The sequence below is a fragment of the Pimephales promelas genome, chromosome 15 (genome assembly GCF_988280905.1).
Source record: "Pimephales promelas chromosome 15, fPimPro1.hap1.1, whole genome shotgun sequence".
Lineage (NCBI taxonomy): Eukaryota > Metazoa > Chordata > Actinopteri > Cypriniformes > Leuciscidae > Pimephales > Pimephales promelas.
In genome coordinates this window covers 31,361,061-31,381,904 of record NC_142783.1, presented here as the reverse complement: position 1 = coordinate 31,381,904, position 20,844 = coordinate 31,361,061, and the positions used below count along the sequence as shown (strand labels likewise).

The following is a 20,844-nucleotide window of genomic DNA, read 5'->3' as shown; positions in this document are numbered from 1 at the left end:
CCAGCCAATGAGAGCGAGGCCCTAGCGGAGCACATTCACATCTCTCAGAGTCATCGGAATGTCATTTTACGTTGTAACATTAACTCATAGTGTAATGACTAAAGTGGAAAGAGAATTAATTTCTTAGTTGTTATACTCCAATCTTAAAAACACTGATCTTTGTTTGAAATCACCATTTTATTTTGGCTTCGGTGGCCCCTAGTGAATATACATAGCCCATGCTCTAGTTTAAATCCGTATCGTATGCACTCCAAAAAGTTGCAAAGGTAACAATAGGCTATATATTATTTCAGATATGATTATAAATCACGAGAGAATACAGCAGGTTCAGTCTTTTATTATTCTTAGCACAGGGGAGAAAACAAATAATGAATACGGACGCTTCAGACCTCTTGCATTTGTGTTGCGTAGCTGGAGGGATTTACGGCGACTTAATTCCTTAAAACTGTCCTCTCGTCCACATGACGCTCAAACTGCAAGTGCTCAAGCTGATATAGCCTACCCAAAAGCATCAAGAGATGAGTGCATCGCATGGCCATGGGGCTAGATTAAGGCCTTTATAAGACATGTAGGATACACGTGAAACCAGTGGAGTGGCACAACGAGGAGGTGAATTAGGTAAAAATGTCCTAAAACAACAATTTGCCAATATCCACTTGGAGAAATGTCTATCTGGATTCTTCTGTGTGGGAGGACAGTATCACAACAGCTTTAGGTCTGTAGCCTACATTTGAAGACATCCTGAGAAGTGGAGATCCTGACAAGCACCCGATGACTCGAGACGCGCGGACAAATGAACAACGGTGAGAAGCAGAACAGATCATTGTTATAAAACGCATGCTATTTTTTAAATTTAATTTAATCCAGAACACTAGTGTGTTTTTTCGACTTTTTCTGATTGAAATAATTTATTGATATTAATACACCAACCTATTTATGATTATTATGATGATTTTATTATTTTAGTTAGTAAGTTCTAATCCATTTCAATAAAGATAATATTGTGACATTTTAGTAGTATAAACTACAGAAAATGTTTGTAGGCCTAAATAAATATAATAAAAGTTAAGATTAGCATTTTCCTGTTTACTAATAAATGATATTGACAGGACTATCTAGAGACTACTGCTAATTATTATTATTTGAGATGTCCCTTCCTTTTTTATTTCACTTACATTAAATGATGCCGTCATTGAGAACGTAGAACCAAAGAGAATAAAAAAGGTGTCTACTGTTTTATTCCAGTTAGAATCTATGATAAATGTGTTTATTACAAAAAAAACAACAACATTTTAATATATAGATCTAGAAATGTTATTCAATTAATCCAGTGTGATCTTTCATTGGGTTACAGATGCAGAAATACAACTTTTACACTTGAAGACTTGAGATGGAAAGCTTCGGTTGTGCACCTGCTATTGATGATGACAGCCACCCTTCTCCTGGTGATTTACCTCTTCATATTTCCCACATCAACCCGCCACGCGCTGTTTTGAACATCTATAAACAATGGCTTTCACTGCGAGCGCTTTTGGAGTTCTTTGTGTTCGAAAGTTCGACAATGAAAAATGAAGCCAGTTCGCCGTTCTAAACTCATTCGCTTGAGCTCAAGTATCAAAAACGGCAGGTCGCTACATGTCGAGGATTAACCAGAATGATAATTGTTCTGGTAGGACCGTGGGAACATCTAACATACAAAAAAATTGACATTTTTTTTTATTACTATTGTTGTTGCGGTTTTTCATTTAAGATTTAAAAATGATTGGGCACGTGAAAAGTAGCCTAAACATCAGCAGTTTTTTTTTATACGCTACGTGTTTCACGTTATATTAATGTGCACTGTGTAATTTATTTAGTAACACGCGATGATAAATAAACGATGTTTCATGATCCACCAGCATCCCGCGTGCCTTTATCGCTGGATCTCGCCCAGCGTTGCCGCTCGCTGTTTAAACTGCTAAATTATTTATCAAATTCTAAACGCCCCGCGTCCGGAGGGAACTCTCATCTTTAAAGGAATTGTGGTTCGTCAAAGTGAAAAAGAGCAATGCGTGTTCGCGCCTGTGGCCACAACAGCGCAATCCCAGTAAATGACACCCTTTCCCTTTAATCTCCACTTTGCTTGAGTGGCGAGCTCCAATCTTAAACGTTTATTTCAGTTTTAATATTGAGGATGCAACAATATCTAGTAATTTGCTATACGACGTAAAAAAAAGAAGAAGACAAATAAGTAAATTTACAATTACCCTACCAAAACAGATATGAAAAATACAACGTCTATAATAAGATTAATAATGGTAGCACTTTATTTTACAGTCCTGTGTACTTAGTAATTGCAATAACTGTAATAACTAACCTTCCCAAACCTAACATTATATTACACTTTCTTAGTGCACATTCTGTAAAATAAAGTGCAACCATAATAAAAAAAATATTATTTTATTATTAACAATAACAACAATCCATTATTATAAAAACAAAAAATTAAAAATGGATTGTAGCCATGAAGTAAATGAAATTGCACCTCCACCCTAATCTCTCTTTTTGTCTCCCTGCAGGTCTGAATGTTTAGCAAGCTCTGGTGGGCAAAAGCAAAGTGGACATTATCTGATGTTATCTTGTGTGAATGTTTGGAGGAGCACAGTAGGAGAGATCGGTTTCTTCACAGTTCTATTAAACAACTGAAGATTGTGACATCTTTTGTAGCTTTTCAATTATGACACCATGTGTTGCACTTACTCTGAAATGGCTTGATTCATTTCAATTAATGTTTGACTTGTCTGTGTCTTCCAGTGTTGTGTTTTTCTCTTCGTAAGGTTAGATTAAATCACATGTATGGTTGAATGGACATAATTTAGCATGATTGAACCTCCTATAATATTGCCATAAATGTTTCTCTGATTTGACATAATTGTGACAGTGTTTAAATGCGATAACAGAGTCATTTTTTTTGATGAGAGGAACACTTGAATGTGAAGGTATATTTGCACAGAGTAATTACTCTGAATAAAAGAGCTCGTTTGATCTTTATTGACATTCATAATTTCCCGTGTGCCACGTCTTCCCGTAAGGTACAGGAAACTTAAATAGGGTTAAACGTTACGCGTCACGGTCCGAGAAAATAAGGATGTCAGATTGGAAGGGTGGGGGAAACGGAGGATGATTGCACAGTACATTTCTAGAGATCACTAAGGTTACAGCAATCTACATAGAAACAGACTTGGGATAAAGAGAGAGAGGGAGAAAGCCCATAAAAATTCCTCAGTACAGTTACGCATACTGGAACAATATTGTACACCACATTTAAAAATATGGTTGTGTTTAATCTTTAAAAAAAAAAAAAAAAACTTTTTTATGCCTTTTCCCCGTAATATGTAGTTTATTCTAAAGCAAGACAGATTTTTTTCCCCAATGCAAATTTTGGTAACACTTTGCGTGCACACATTGTGTGCAGTTACTATAGTAATAACTATAAATGATACATAATTAGATGCAACTAACCTTAAACCAAACCCTAAACCTATAGTAAGTACATGTAATATTGTATATAGTTACACTGTAACAAGACCACCTTAAAATAAGGTGTACTTAACATGTTTTTGTTGCACTTTATTTAAGTAATATTACGTATCTACATGTACTTATGGTTAGTGTTTATGGTTTGGTTTAGTTGCATGTAATTATGCATCATTTATAGTTATTACTATAGTATAACATGTAACAATAACACTGTTACCGAAAAAAGAATAACCCAAGTTTTCAATGTTTGTTCAAAGGACTTCTGACTAGAGCAGACAAACGCTCAAAACCACGACACAATTCTATGTATGACGCGTTTAATATCTTCTAAAAATATAAAACGGTTCTTAATCACTACTGTAATTGTTTGTCTGCTGTTTACACAGGGGCCAAGCGGTAAACAAACAGATTCAATTAAAACCAATTCTTCCCTTCAAGTCATCAATATGAGGCAAAGTAAGCCCTCCACCACACTGACAAGGACAAACAAGTACACACAAGGGGACACTAAACGTTCTTTCAGTCGTGCATAAACATGCTTTTCTCTCTCTCTCTCACACACACTATAAAGACCCTCAAGGTGAACTCGGTGAAAGATCTACGAATACAGATCTTCAAAGAATTTGCAGTGCAATTGTTTCAAATGAACTTTTCCGAACGGATAATGATAACTCCATTCAGTGCATTATTGCTGGTGTATTTGGCGTGAGGTGTGTGTACGGTGGATCCTGCCCTGCAGTGTGAGCTTCACTTCTCTCGCCTCTCTCAGAGTTCAAAGGCGCAGGAACTGAGAGGGTCGGATTTATTCAGGCTTTATGTGGTAAATGCTTGGATGTCTTTCTTGTAGTCTGCAAGGCCCTAAGATCACATTTAGGAAATGTTCTATTGTGAGGTTGCCTGTGAAATCCCCATAATAAATTCACCAAACAGGCACAAGCAATGGCTATTTATGATCGTGGTCATATTTTTCCTTCCGGGTAAAGGTGTGTCTGTTTATGCATCACTGTTAGACTCACCGTGCTACAAACAGGAACATGGGCTGTATACATTAAAACAATCTCTCTTATTGAAGATCTGAATAAACATTTTGGTTTAGTGAAACAGAAGAAGTCTAGTTAAACAAATAGTTCACCTCTAAACTCTATCATCATTTACACATTCTCATGACTTTTCTCTACGGAAGATGTTTTGGAAAATGTGGGCAGAAACATTTCTCAAAATATCTGACGAGGAAAGAAACTCGTGACATGAAGGTGAGTAAATGATGACAGAATGTACTTTTTTTTTTTTTTTTTTGGCTGAACTATCCCTTTAAGAAGTGACAATTATTCAGGCGAGTAAATGATTACGAAATTATCATTTTTGTGGTAACTGTCCCTTTAAGAAGTGACACGGCAATTTTTTTTGTCCCGAAGCCAAATATTTGCACCTATCCTCAAATAAGCACGTTCACGTTACTGAGTCTTTAATTATGTGATATAATTAACCCTGCACCCAGTTTGAAAGGCATGTGAGTCGAGGACGAGCCCCCATATGGGGTGAGCATTCCTTGCATGTGCCCCGTCCAAACCCCACTTTGTTTTGAGTGACATTCTGGCACTCTTGCTCATACACCAATACTCAGCCACCAAACTGTACCGCCCCGCCAGTTCACACACATCTCTCTCCCTTACTCTGAAGTGTTTCATCAGGCTTCATGCGAATATATGTTTTAGTCTTCGGAAAATCACTTTTATTCTTTCCTTTTAAGTGGCAGTCCCTCTCAACTGTTATATCTCCTTTGGGAAAGTGGAGGCTGTCTGTTGGGACTCCTCTCATGATTCTGTCAGTTGGATGTTTCCATTACGTTCTCTTCACGTTCCTGCCATGTTCTTGTCCCGGCTCCAGCCTGTAGTCAGCCACCCTTCCAGCCACTGGCTGGCAGCTGGGTTTTTGTGTGTGTGTGTGTGTGTGTGTGAGCAATTGTGTATCTCTAAGGGCTTGTCTGTCAACTGGAACCCTCCCCTCCAATTAGGAGAGTAAACACAAGACCCGTCTGTGTGTGTGTGTGCTTACATGCTTATAAGAAGTTCACAAACTGTCACCTAAAACTCCCCTCCAGTGATAAGACGATGCCTAGATTCTGATCGCCAAACTCTTTTAATTATATAGACCGTGTCTTAACTCTAAATTGGATTATTTTGGCATAAATATTTGTTTTTTAGTAGTATATGTTAGTAAAGTAAAGTTATTAAAAAAAAGGTAATTATTCTTTCTCATGTAGATTTGAAACAGAAATATATTTATATTCAATTTTATATTTTCTATATGAAAAGTTCAGATGCAAAAGCCTCTAAGTGCCATTGGAAATTTTCTTCTAAAATGATCATTTTTATCAAGCTTATATATTCAGTAATGTTCAGTAATTTCACTTAAATGACAATTAATAGGTAATCCTCATTGCAATTTAAGTGAAATCACTGAACTTAAATATACAAGCTTGATAAAAATGATCATTCTAGAAGAAAATTTCAAATGGCACTTAGAGGCTTTTGCATCTGAACTCTTCATATATTTATATGGACTGTTTTTTTCTGAGGAAGTATTTGGCGATTGAATGTGTTTACATTGAACTGGACATATTTTAGTAAAAAAAAAATGAAGAAAGTGTTTCTTTTCGACATTAACCTCTCCTGGTTACCATGGGGAAACAATACTGCTGAAAAGAATGTAGAGTCTGCCGGAGTTGCAGACTGGGACAGAACGGGATATGTGTGTGTGTGTGTGTGTGTGTGTTGGGGGTGGGAACACTCTCAGAAACCCCAGTGGTTACCGCCTTGCGGCTGGCAATAGGGATGCAGGAATTTCACTAGACCTACTGCCCGGAAAATGCCAGGTGGGAGACGAGGAGCGGACGGAGGGTGTGGACGAGTCACATTAGTGGTTGGCAGGGGAGGTGGTGGATAGGTAGCTCGGGAACTGACAGAAGCTCAATAGAAAAATAGAGCAGTCAAATCAATTGCAGCTTGATGTATTTACTGTCGCTTTAATGCCATTTGCAGAATGAGTATTTGTCTTGAAAGCTAGAATGCGTCCTTTTTAGGTGCATAATTCCTTTTGAATATTTATATGCATATATGATGCTTTGAGCAATGTGTTTTTAACTTTTCCAAATGGTAAATAAAATGCCACTAAAATCTAAAGAGTCCCCATGCTTTGTGGTATTGTAAAAAAAAAAAAATGTTTTTAAAATTTTTAATGAAACTATTTTCTAATGATGCTGATTTGATTGCAACAGAGACGTGCATTTACAAATCTACAAAACCTTGTGTGGGTGTGTTTTTATCTTTTATTTAGTAATCAAAAAAAAGTTTTTGATAAAAAAATAATTTCACATGCCATTATCCATTTAAACTAAACTATTATAATATAATGCAATCTTCTTTGTCTGGATTTTGTAGACCTTTTCAGTGTTTTTATTCATATTTCATTGTATAATTCACTAATGTGACTCATAAACATCTAAAATGACATTACATCTACAAACGTGGCGATGTGGAAGAGCAGCTCAGTCGCTCTGAGATCAATGTGGTCTCTGCTGTGGAGCTTCTGGGGCACAGTTCAATAAAGCAGCAGCATAATGGTCAGCACCATGGTGGAGCCATCGAGTCATGGAGCAACATCATGCTCCTCAGCAGGGGAAGACATCGGGCAGATGGGTCCAGTGTAGCGGGACAACTCCATCCCTCCTCCTCTCCATTCTACACTGCTCTCTTTCTAGCTTTCTGCCCCACAGTGAGACTGGTCAGAGTCTGATAAACCGGCCGAAATCAAACAGATCCAGAGGGTTATAGCACAGGAAAAGATCAACAAAGCACAGCGGGTTTGCGTTTCATTTGTGATTGGCCAATCAATTACCACGCGCCTAAAAATAAAAAGACGATACCACAGCGATACCATAGAAGAAACGTTCTGGGTTCCCCAAAAAGAACCTTTCAGTGACCCGTTAACTTAAACACATTTTGTCTTAGTGTGAAGAACATCTGTTGTGTAATGGAGGTTCTTCATGGCCAATAAAGACCCTTCATTTTTAAGAGTGCAGCTACATGGAAACAAATGAGAGGCAGGATGGAGTGGTAAGCGAGGGAACAAGTCGGTGATAAAGACGGAGAAAGGAGGGAGAGAGAGCAAGGGAAAACGCGTGATTGAAAGAGAGAGGGCAGGCATATCCCTTTGAAATGCCCACTCAGGGGTAGGAGCCTGGGGAAGCAGGCTGGAGTGGCCCAGCGCCTGGACAGACAGGCAGTCACCACTCTGGGCCAGAGTCCAGCACCCCTCCGCCATTCCCACCAGCCTCTCCTCCTCGCCCAGGCCAGACTGGCTGTGTCCCCCCCTCTGCCCATCAGTCAGCCAGCCTCCAGTGGACCAACTGGAGCCTCCCAACCTCACCTTGCCAACAACCCCCCCCTACTTCCAACCCCCACCCAACTGTATGGCCCAGGCCCAAACTGATTCGCCCCATCAGAGCAACCTCTGTAGTGTGAGGGACTGACTGATCACTCCTTAAGCGTGTCTGTGAAGTCAGGATCCTACGCCATTCAGTTATTCTTACTAAAAACAGACACAACACTGTATTGTATTGGATTCTAAGGCCTTTCTCAATCATCATTGCAGTGCATTATGTGTTTTGTGCCTACAATAAAAGCTACTTTTGCATTCAAATATCATCTTACTAGACTTTATTCACAGTTTCGCCATCTTTGATTTTTAACATGAATGAAAGCGAGACTGATAGACAGACTATCTCTTCAGTGGGTTGTACTGATATTTAATGTGTTTTTGGATGTGGAATGTGAAATTTTAGAAGACAAAAAACTCCTGACAGCATGAGCTGTGGAAAATGAAGTGATCTAGGAGCTTTACACAGCTTTTTTACAGCGGATGCCATTGAAACATGGTTATCCCTCACAGCCTTGCTTTTATATCAGACATTGTGCTGCTCTGAATAAGGTCTATTGGGAGATATGAAATTTATATGCATTTTATGCGAGTAGTCTGCTATAAGGATCTCCTACAAGCTATCAGAATTTCATCTTACTTTTTGGCCATATATAAATATCAGCAACTGCACCAAAATGTGCATATTTTTGCTCAGTTTGGGTCTCTGAATAAAACTGAGGTGTTGTTCCCTCCTCAAATATGAACTCCATATTCTCATTACATCATATATAAGTCTTTTGACTCTGTTGTTCAAAACCTGTAGGACTTTGTTTTTGCTGCGGTTTAAAAGTTGATATTTGACAACGGTCTCATGAAAGTTCGTATCTATAGAACGAATGTTATTTCTTGTGCGATTTATACGGCAAATTTTTTTTGCGTCTATATAATACGCAGTTTTCACGTGCATATGATACCCACTTTATGGTGTGTAATGCGCACAAACTCCCCCTAAAACCTACCCAAAGGGTAGCATATGCACGCAAAAAACATTTTTGGCGTATAAATGGCATGAGAAATGACATTCGTAGTCCTTTCAGAGTGATATTTTTACCTTTTTTTTATTAAAATGCTTTAAATACAATGTTGGTGAAGGGGTGATGGGGATTTATATAAAAACATGTTTTTTAAATAAATATATTCATGTACAAAATGTGAATAGTTTTACAATTGACTGGTTTTATTTAAAAGCACTTTTGTTTCGTTTATGGATATGCTGATTTTTCAACAAACTTAATCTGTAGCCGATATAAACGGGGAAATAATGTCAGAGTTTGAGATACTAGAAGAGGTCTCCCTGTAGACCCAAAGACTCCTGTTGATCACAATTTGGAGTTTGAGAGTTTGACTCTCAAACTGAAGTTTCATATGTTTTTTGCATCTTCATTTTTTCTATTATTGCCTGCTTGTCAGTGCCATTGTCTTATTGTCAGTTCGCAGCTTTGACTTGCCAAGTCCACGATGTCTTTCCCAAACTTGTCTGCCAGTAATTGTTCAGTGCATTTCTCTATTGTTTGGTTCCGAGATATCATCTGATGCGTCATCTGGCCATTATTTTCTGCTCTGCATACTGTCAGGGATGACAACCTCAATCTCTCCACCACCCCCAGGTCTGAGGCAAGGTTACCATGTCCCCATGGCAACAGCAGCAGGCCCACATGATTCGGCACAATGTGAGTGGGAATCTTGCCAAAGACTGGGAATTTGGGTGTGATGTAGACATTGTGGATAACAGGTTCAGCCCCGGTGGAAGCACACGGGTCACATGAGGACTGACTTTCCGAGCATTAGACCACAATGACACTTCAGTCGTTTTTAAATGAAATACTGTCGCACTATTAAGATTGGAAATGACTTCAAACAAAACATTAAAAACAAAAGTTTATAGGCAGCTGTTTGTGAAATCTCTCTTGCTCTCTCTCTCGCTCACTCACTCACTCAGCTTGGCTGTGTGTACTGGTGCAATCTACCCCAGTGTTTATTTTGTTGTTCTCGTTACAGACCATAAACACCACTTACGCTGACGTTTGGGGTTGGAGATGAGTGTGTGTGAGCCATGTGCTATATTTGCTGATAACAGGATTTGCTTGTGTTACAAATCACCAAACGAGAAAGGTTAATTGTCAACGCAAGCTTCAAAATGGCAGCACACTTTAATCTTTAGTATGCGGATGCTTTATTATTTATCTCCAGTAATTAGATATACAGACTTTACTCCAATAAGGTTCATTAGTTAACTACATTAGTTAGGATTAACTAATGATGAACAGCGCTTTGTTAACATTAGTTAATGCACTGTGAACTAACATGAACAAACAATGAACAGCTTTATTTTTATTAACAAATACTGTTACAAATGTATTGCTCATGGTTAGTTCATGTTAGTTAATACATTAACTATTGTTGACTAATGAACCTTATTGTAAAGTGTTACCTCCATTTTTATATCGGCACTTCTATGTTATGTCACATTTTCGTTTCTTGGGCATTCTTTATAAATAAACTAGAGCTGTTGTTTTTTGATTCATTATAAATAATTCTAAATTGTAAAGTATTAAGTGAGTAATACAACTATTGAAGTTTGAATTCACATTTTTAAGCTAATTAAGAAAAATATAAAAAATTAGACTTTGACTCACTTAGGCCATGTGCACACAGCAGCAGAATACAGTTGTCAGTCCTGTACATTTGAGTCCTTAATACACCGTTCACACATGATATGGTTATTTACAGGCGTGACAACCGAATTCTAGAACCGAACTCACACCTGTACATTTTCAGGACTCACAACCGCATTCTCAGAAAACGCGTTGTGTGAACCGCAATCAGATTGGTGTGAGAGACACTCAAACGAGTGTCTACCGTGAGTTACGGGTTTTCATGTGTGGTTTCGGAAACTTGCGGTGACAGAGATGCACTGTGTGTCATCTGAAGGTTTTAGATCCAGTCACTGTTCTCCACCGGAGCGGCTCGCATCACTTTTGTGTTCAAAACTTTGCGCAAATGGATATAAAAGCTGCTGTCGGTTAATGAAGATTTGAAGGATGAACTTGTGGCTCGATTGAAAATCTTACAGACCTTCCAGTTTTATGGAGGTCACCATCTTTATTACTTCGGTCACTCTCGTGGTAACTGGTCAGAGAATATGGGCTCGACTCTCATCGCACGTTCACACAGTATTCGAGACTCTGTAAGTTGCTGTGTAAACGGGACATTTCAAGACTCCATCCCAAAAACTGACAGTGTGAGTGTAGCCTTATAGTACATTTTAGCCCAAAAATCCTTTCCATTTTTTTAAAAAACAAGTTGTTTTGGACCCCATTGACATTCATTGTAGGACAAAACAGCTGAAAATGATGTTCTTTTGGGGTTGGAACCACATCATGAGTCATGACTGAATTTTCATTTTTGGTCTCTTTAAGACTTAGTCAAAAGTTACACGCTTTACTTCCGTGCGAGTGGTTCACCGGTTGCCAAGCACTAGGATTGACTGGGATAAATAAAGATTGAAAGGTAGGTGGAGAGAGAATAAGGGGGTGGGGAGGTGGTCATGTTTTCCACTGGCACGTCGTTAACCTCCCGGGTCTTTGGGGAGAATCGGAGATGCTGTGGGAGCTTAGAGCATGGGGCATTTGTTTGTGGGACCCCCGGGGGGAGGCAGACCCCATGCCTGAAAATGGGCTTCCAAAACAGCAGTGGGTTGACGAGAGGGGAGGGACTGGATGAGAAGAGGGAGGAGGAGAGGGGGAGACTTAAACAAAAACACCCTGAGGGTCGGCGGTCCCCCTTGGGCAGAGGCCTACAACCACGTCCCCTAAAGAGGGATCCAGAGGCGCTGAAACAAGTGTTGTTTATTACTGGACTACTTGTTGTTGCATAAACTCAGTGGTTGCATAAACACTATCACAGATGTATGTATTGACAAATCTTTGCACAAAGAGTTGGATTATGTAATCTAATACAGGTAATGTGACTCGTCCAAGAGTTGGACTAATCTGGTCCACAGTAAATAACTTGTATAACAACAACCCAACATCCAAATTATTAACAGGGCACTGTTGTTTTCCACTAAATGAAGCGCTTTCGGCCTAGGACTTCTAACATTGCACAACTCTTAACCAACTAAATACATCTTAAAGGTGGATAAATATTCAAAAACATTATAGTATATTATATCATTCAAAAAATGTATATAATTTTTTATACACATCAATATGTACGGTATTTAGATTTATAGTTATATAACGGTGGCGGTCTGGTTTATTTATGTAAAAATGTATACTACCATTTAAATGTTTGGGTTAAGTATGATTTTTTTTTAAATGTTTTTGAAAGAAGACTCTTATGCTCACCAAGGTTACAAATATTAGATTTGAAAAAACAGTAAAATAGTGATATCGTGAAATTTTATAACCATTATTTTCTTTCTCTAATTTAATATATTTTAATAAGTCATTTATTTATGAAGTTTCAGCATCATTGATCCAGTCTTCAGTGTCAAATTATCCTTCAGAAATCATTCTTGCTCTGTTTAATATTTATTTTTTTTGTGTGGAAAATTCTATGATGAATAGAATGCTCAAAAGAAAGATATTTTTTGTAACAATGTAAATGTTTTTACTGTTACTTTTTATCAACTGAATGCTTCCTTGCATTTCTTTCCACAAAAATAAAAAATCTACTGACCCCCAAACATTTAAACAAGTGTACTTTTATCCATAACATTGCATTCATTTACGTGACATATCTGCTAAAACCAGAGAGTGTTATGCAATAATTTATCAAAACAAGAATGCACTCTTTCTCAATCCATTTTTTTCTTCAAAAAGACACAGCGGATATCTGGTATTGGTACACTCTAAAAAATGCTGGGTTGTTTTAACCCATTTTTGGGTCAAATATGGACAAACCCAGCCGCTGGGTTGCATTTTAAAGTTACATTTTTAACCCAATGTTGAGTTTGTACATTTTTTGACACAACCCAGCATTTTTTTAGAGTGTACAATTCCCAGAACTACTGGTTGCTTCACTACTTTCATCAGTCATTTTGAAGATATGATATTACATTGAAAGAATCTTCAGTTTTGTCTAATATATGTTCCAAGACTAACAACTAATAGCTGCACATGTCATAATTTTGGTCCCGAAGTGTTGAGTTTAAAGTAAATCGGTTCACCGAGTGCCTCGGGTTGAAACTGTATTGACCCCCGCTGCTCTTTTTAGTGGAAGAGGGTGAGCTAGTACAATGATGATGGCCTAACACTGCTACAAGACATTGAATCCGCCCTATACCATATACTGCTGAGCTGGTAAATACTCTTACAATCAGTGTATTTTGAACCAACCTTTCACCCCCTTCTTTTTCTTTTCCACCCAACAGTGCCCCTCTATTTTCCTACCTCTTTATCCCTTTTAATTAGAAGGCAAATTCTGCTGGGCTGGAGAGATCTAATCCTCCGCCACCCAACAATGCACAGAGTTTGCTTTGAACAACCGACCTGCGGCCCTTAAACACAAACCCCCGCCTCACAGCTGCCCCCCCACTCGCCATCTCAACATCTGATCTGGGAACAGCGGCGTCGGTGTCCTCAGAATGCTCACGTATGGTCAGGGATTAGAGAGTTGGTCATCTTCTGAGGTCAGGTTTGGCATGTAAAATCGCACACAGAAAGCTTGACTCTTTTTAAACAATAATAGTCGTGTTGAAAATGACTTTCGTTTATGGACTTCTTGGCTTAACGACCCACCTAAATGTACTTATTCTCTCAATGACCATGTCAAATGGTCAACGTGGCAAAAAAAAAAGTGTTCGTTTTGCTTTCTTTGAGTCCTTATAATTTCATTTCTCCCAAAACATTGTAAGTGTTATGAACACACCAATGCGAGCGGTGGAAGTACGAATGAGACTGAGTTAGATGGAGAGAGAGAGAGAGAGAGAGAGAGAGAAAGTGCTATAGCAATGACAGCCTGTTCCTCTGCTAATTTACATATATATTAATGTTCTTCATTGTACATCGAGGATCTCATTAGTCTGTGTGATTTTCAGTCAAGATGCAGTTGGTGGATATTCATAAAACTCATCATTACATATACAGAGACACATACATGTGTGTTTATGTGTGCAGATGCACATTTGCATTTTGTTGTTTGTGAATGACATTAGTTGATATGAAAGTCTGTCAGTGCAGATAGTTTCGAAAAAAACAAAGATAAGGCAATGCAAAATTATACATTTACACAACTGTATAACAATGCATAATTCCATGCATGTCATAACGTTGCATTCTTTTACATGACACACAGCTCAATATTTGCCGAAAACACTTTCACGGTGTTAACCAACAAATATTTTAATATTCACATGCATTTACGTCATTAGTAATTAGTATTCCCAGTTTAGCTTGTGTTGAAGAAAATGTCCTGTAACTTTAAGTCAGTATAATGTGCCTTTAATTTCTACTTTTGGTCCATTAAATTAGCTGACCTTTCTCCATGCCTCTGTACTTTGGATTGGCCAATTACACTGGCTGAAGTGATCATTCTAAAGAGCATAAAATGGAAATGATATTCACGCTGTTCTCAAAGCAGTCTGCCTCTCATATGTGCTCACACCAGGGCAGTGAGGTCATCAGATACAGCCATAATGTGCAAGAATGAAAAAGTATTTAAGAAGGATAATGACCCAGGGTTATGCTATTATGTACTAGGAGATAAGCACGTGTTGTGTTTAATAATTCAGCTATATTATGTGCATAATTTTATGTTTAAATAGGACTTTTCTACTGATTTATTTTTGAGTATGTCAATAAACATTTTAGTATTTGAAATTTTCAAATGGAAATTTGGGTAAAATATGGACAAACCCAAATGTTGGGTTAAAAATGCTATTTAAAAAAATTACAGCTGAAAGTGAAAGTTGAATTTGGGTTAAAATTTGAAATGACATTTTTAACCCAACATTTGGGTTTGTCCATATTTTACCCAAATCTGGGTTCAAACAACCCAGCATTGTTTAGAGTGTAGCCATTTAAACTATCCACATGTTTTATTGGTATATCACATCATGTCACACTCAATATCATGCTAGAAATATCGTACAAGTTTAACGTACATGAACATCACCACAAAGTCGTAATTATGCAGCTGGGAAACTTAATTTGAGTGTTATACACTCTAAAAAATGCTGGGTTGTTTTAACCCAATTTTGGGTAAAATATGGACAAACCCAGCCATTGGGTTACATTTTACATTTTGAACCCAATGGCTGGGTTTGTCCATATTTTACCCAAAATTGGGTTAAAACAACCCAGCATTTTTTAGAGTGTATGAATGCTGGGTTGTTTTAACCCAGCCTTGGGTCAAATATGGACAAACCCAAACACTGGGTTAAAAATGTAATTAAAAAAAAAAATTACAGTTAAAAGTGAAAGTTGGGTTAAAATTTGAAATTACATTTTTAACCCAACATTTGGGTTTGTCCATATTTTAGCCAAATTTGGGTTCAAACAACCCAGCATTGTTTAGAGTGTAGCCATTTAAACTATCCATATTAATTATATTTTGTTTTATTGGTATATCACATCATGCCACAAACCATATCATGCTAGAAATATCGTACAAGTTTAACGTACGTGAACATCACCACAAAGTCGTAATTATGAGTGAGAAACTTAATTTAAGTGTTATACACTCTAAAAATGCTGAGTTGTTTTAACCCAGCTTTGGGGCAAATATGGACAAACCCAAACACTGGGTTAAAAAATGTAATAAAAAAGTTAACCCAGTGACTAGGTTTGTCCATATTTGACCCAAAGCTGGGTTAAAACAACCTAGCATTTTTTTAGAGTGTAGAATATATAATGATTACATTTACAGTACCTTCATAAATTGAATAAAACATACAATATACAGCCGATGCGCATTCTTTATTCATCATTCTATAGATGTAGTAAAAATCGTGTTGAATTTTTATAAAAATAAAAGGAACATCACCATCTTGCTCTGACCAAAATTATTTGAACGTAAATAAAAACTTTACAGGAGGACTTGAACGTACCAATATACACCATTTTATATCCATTTTATACACAGTGTCATTTATTATTTTTAAATAAATATTGCTGTTCACAGTGCATGTTTCTTTATATTATCTATGGGTTGTTTACAACTGAAACAAATTAGACTAAATGCAACCCTGCTGTTATGTGTAATGCAGCACACGCCGACTGCTAATATTTGTGTATATTAAGCCTTGCCATTACATAATTATTACTTTGATCTAATGTTAATGTACTCTGATCGTAAGTCTTTGCCTCAGGGGAGTGTGCTGTGTGTATAGGTGATATTTCTCCATGTATCACACAGATGGGGGGGCCACAGGGGAAGTCAGTCCACGGGCCTTCACAGACTTCTGTGAATGATTGCGCACCACGATGGCTCCCCTTGTACAGTTTTGTAGCCTAAATATTTTACAAACTTAATTGGCATTCTCGAGGGAGGGCTGCCAGCTGCCTGCCTGATGGCATGGATGTTTAATTACCAGGCAGGCATGAGCAGGCAGACGGGCAGACTGTCTGGAGAGATGGTGAGGTGCTAACAGAAAGACCGTTTACAGTATAAAGGCCTTGAATTCTGCTCTGTATTCAAAGATATTTGTTTTAAAGGTGCAGCAAGTGATTTCTGAGAAACGCTGTCGAAAGTGTATCGGACCGAGTTGCACGACGCTCTTATCAGCCAATCAGCACTAAGGGGCGTGTCCACTCATGATGGGGGAGGAGAGAGAGTGAGATTTGAAGAAAGACTGTAGAAAGAGAGATGCTGAGAGACATTACAAAAGACGAATATCACTGGAAAAAGAAGGGTAATGATCAGGAAAGAGCTTTAGGACTCGCATTAAAGTGCATCAGAACATACCTCTCTATCTACTGTGGCCAATAATGTCAAAGCCAATGGGTAGTGATACCCACACAAACGCACAACACTAAAATAATGGGAAACACTTTACAGTAAGGTTTCTGTTTGTTAACATTTGATGAACTAAAAATGAAAAATACTTCTAAAGCATTGAGTAATCTTAGTTAATTGCATTACTAATATAATATTAATTATTTCCCCACCATTGAGGGAATTATCTGGCAACTTTTTCAAAAATGTTGGCGGGGAAAGGGTTAATGGCCCTGATACCATGAACTAAGAATGAACAGTTGTTTTTTTTGTTAACAAACGTTGCTCATTGATAACGTACTTTTTATATACACAATTTAATTTTTTTTTTTTTTACAGTGGTGTCGTGTTCAAAAAGTGAGCTATATCGAAGCATGCCTCTGCAATTATTAAAGGTGGCTGTGAATCCAAGGCTGGCTCTAAGTATAACAGAGGGATGTGTGGTATATAAAATATACATGTTTTATAGATCTAGCACTATCTCTATTAAGGAGACAGAGGTATGCATATATGGGGTGTCCCTCCAGGAGACGGAAGAATTTGAGTGTTGGGTTGAACCAGCCAGCGGTGTTTGGACGGTAGGACATGTTGACTCAACGCATCTCATTACTGGTCCATGTGTCTGCATAGTCATGTTGGATAATGGACCCGCAGCCACGGCACGCCAACAGGAAATGTAAAAGTTACAGGCTTTCAAGGGTAAACAGGCTCTTTGCCTTATGGTTAGGTAGAGACAGTTGAGCAATTCACAAACATCAGTCAAAGAACAAGCGGCCCATGTTAATGATGGATCTTGTTTTAGATATGAGAAGCCAGCAATCTTTGGCTAGATTGTACATATTTTGACTTTTCTCGATGTTACAATCACTTTACAATAAGGTTCCATTAGAAAATGCAACAACTAGTATCATTTTCTATCAGTATTTATTAATCTTTGTTAACATCAGTTAATAAAAATACAACTGTTCAGGTCCATTGATTGAAACTTTTGATTTTAATGATGTATTAAGAAATGTTGAAAATAACACAAATTAAGATTATTAAATGCTTTAGACATATTTTTCATATAGTTAATGTCAACTAATGTAATGGAAACCTTAAATGGAACCATATTGTATAGTGTTATCGACATATCTCATGATGTTTGAAGTGTCATCACCAATTTGGTAAACCTAGACAGATACTGATGTGGATAGAGTGGTGGGAATGAATGTCATTATTGATTTACTGGCTCGGTTAAGATGAAGGCGATGAATTTATTTTTTATTTTAGAAGTAGTTTAGGGAGCCGGAAACCTATAATTTGAGAGTAATATTCCATGGGTAAAAATAGTCAGCTGTTTACATAAAATGCGAATGAATTGGAGGATTTTATGATTACAGTATACATGACATCAACCTTTATATTTTTTGGCTGATATTATGAAAACTGCAGACCGCTCAGTAACACTTCAGCATCCCAGGAAGGAATTTTTAAATTGTGAATTTAAAATTGGGTAGGTTTAGGTCTGGGTAGGGTTAGACCACTAGGAGGCGCCTTCTGGCCCATATCTGCGTCTCATATTGACGCTAAAGGATGCCATGTGTGTTGGATGTCTACGCATTGGCAAAAGCGTCAGTATATGACTCCTTGGGATGAGAACGGGCTGTAATAACACTGTAATTACATATTAATAACATAGTTATTTAGTAATTGCACTGTAATAAATTGAGCATGAATATCTCAAAGTTCTAATCCCACTAGATTTGTTATAAAGAAGTGACACCGCTCAGATACCAAAAGTTGAGTACATGTGGGACTTCTTGCACCATCCAATGCTCAACTTTTGCTATCTGAACGCTGTCACTGATGATTAGTGCACGCACCCTGTTTTCTTAATCCGAGTGTCTCGCGTGCAGCAGGACTCTGTCAGGACCCTGTGAGGCAGGCATACTTCTTTTCTGGAGGGTAATCATGTTTTGGTTACTGACGACTGAGGCTAATCTCTCCACCAGCCAGTAACATGGAGCCCGAGTGGCCACTGATATGTGCCACCACTCGTGAATTAAGCTACTTAATAATCTTATTAGCGTACAGTCATCCTTTACTGCACCTTTCATGTGACTTTAGAAGTCCAAACAACTAGCTCTTCCTCTGTCTTTCCCCCAGACCAGAGGATCATAGCCAGTCTAATTAGCAAACTCCTTCATCCACTGCCCTTACCCATAGTCCTCTTCTTCAGCTGCCCTACTCCCGCAAGTCTTTGGAACTAGAAGCCTTCTCTAAAATGTCTTTGGTGTATCTTTACCTCTAATTTTGACATTGCTATCTATCCGTTTTCTCACTGCCACCGTCCTTCTCTCTAATGCGGTATAACTTGCATATCACATCACAAATTCAAGAGCAAACTGGTGTCCTCTAATTGTTTATCCAAGTGTTGGGGGAGTAACTGACAAAAAGTAGAGATGCTACTAACATAGCAGCTCGGCTGTTTTCAAAATAGAGTAGTTTTTTTCCAGTTAAGAGCTACTTTTTCCAACACACAGGGTTGATACAGCACTGTTTTTATAGCACTTATAGCATATAATCTTATAGCATATCTTATGGCACTTTTTCACTACACAGTACCAGCTTGACTCGACTCGGCTCGCCTTTGTTAACACAGTCTCATCCCAAATCGTCATATAACTGACGTTTTGGGACGTATTTTGACCATACGTCAATATCCGCCTTTTTAGGGCCCCCTTAAACGTCGGTAGATGGCGATCCCGGGCCGTCATACAACTGACGCTTTACCTTTAACGTCAGTTAGGTGACGGGTTAGGTTTAGGGTTAAGTTTAGGTATGGGGTAGAGTTAGGATCCCATAACCTCATCTACCGACGTTTAAGGGGGCCCTAAAAAGGCGAATATTGACGTATGGTCAAAAGACGTCCCAAAACGTCAGTTATATGACGATTTGGGATGAGACCGGGTTGCCTTTGTTTGGTTTGTGGAAGTTGCACCTGTACCTGCTTTTGGGTACTTTTTTTTGTATCACAACTGGCGAGGTTCTGAGCAAACTGAGGCGATACTAAAATGTGAGACAAAAACAGTGCCGACTGCTGATTGGTCAGCAGTGGTGGAGGAAGTACTGAATCTCAGTACTTAAGTAAAAGTACAAATAACCAGATACATTTTTACTTTAGTAAAAGTAGAAGTAACACAATGACAACCATACTTAATAAAAAGTAAAAAGTACCTGATTTTAAATGTACTTTAAGTATTAAAAGTAAAAGTACTTACATAACAATTGATTCTCTTAATGACTATTTTCTAATGATTAATAAAACATTTAATTCTAACTCGTTCCACCTAATACTCCTATAATGATGTTCAATAATGATGGGAAAAGCTGAAACAAGCTTGCAATTAGGCAATATAAACCATGCTTATACTTATGTTAATTACTATGTTTGGCAGTAAACACAATTAATTAATGGTGTAATTCTGAACCTCTTGGCTTGCCATAATCCTAACCAAACGTATATTACACAGGGTGTGTTTCCTATGCACGTAAAAACACATTTTTGCGTATAAATTGCACGATAAACACACTGCGTGCGAGACGCATTTAGTTGATGTATCTATGGCAACCAAACGTCACTGGTGAGACAAACGTGCAACGAACGGACGGTCAGATTACGTTTTGGCAGGGGAAAAACTGATCAGAAAATGTAATGAAAATGTAACAGAAGTTGTAGAAATGTAGTGGAGTAGAAAGTAGAATAATTGCTGCAAAATGTAACGAAGTAAAAGTAAAAAGTATGCACTATTTATTCTACTTAAGTAAAGTAAAGATACGTGAAAAATATACTTAAGTAAAGTAACGAAGTATTTGTACTTCGTTACATTCCACCACTGTTGGTCAGAGAGAATCGTCACTATT

General features: G+C 37.9%; 1 protein-coding gene and 1 long non-coding RNA gene across 2 annotated transcripts in view; both read left to right on the top strand.

Moving 5' to 3' along the window:
• ap5m1 (adaptor related protein complex 5 subunit mu 1) overlaps positions 1-20,844 on the top strand; it is a 119,419-nt gene that overhangs the window by 12,757 nt on the left and 85,818 nt on the right. The gene's annotated exons all lie outside the window — the stretch shown is intronic.
• Positions 44-3,030, top strand: LOC148973589 (uncharacterized). Its single transcript, XR_016146717.1, has 3 exons — positions 44-803; positions 1,355-1,445; positions 2,559-3,030. It is a non-coding gene; the product is annotated as an uncharacterized LOC148973589 (long non-coding RNA).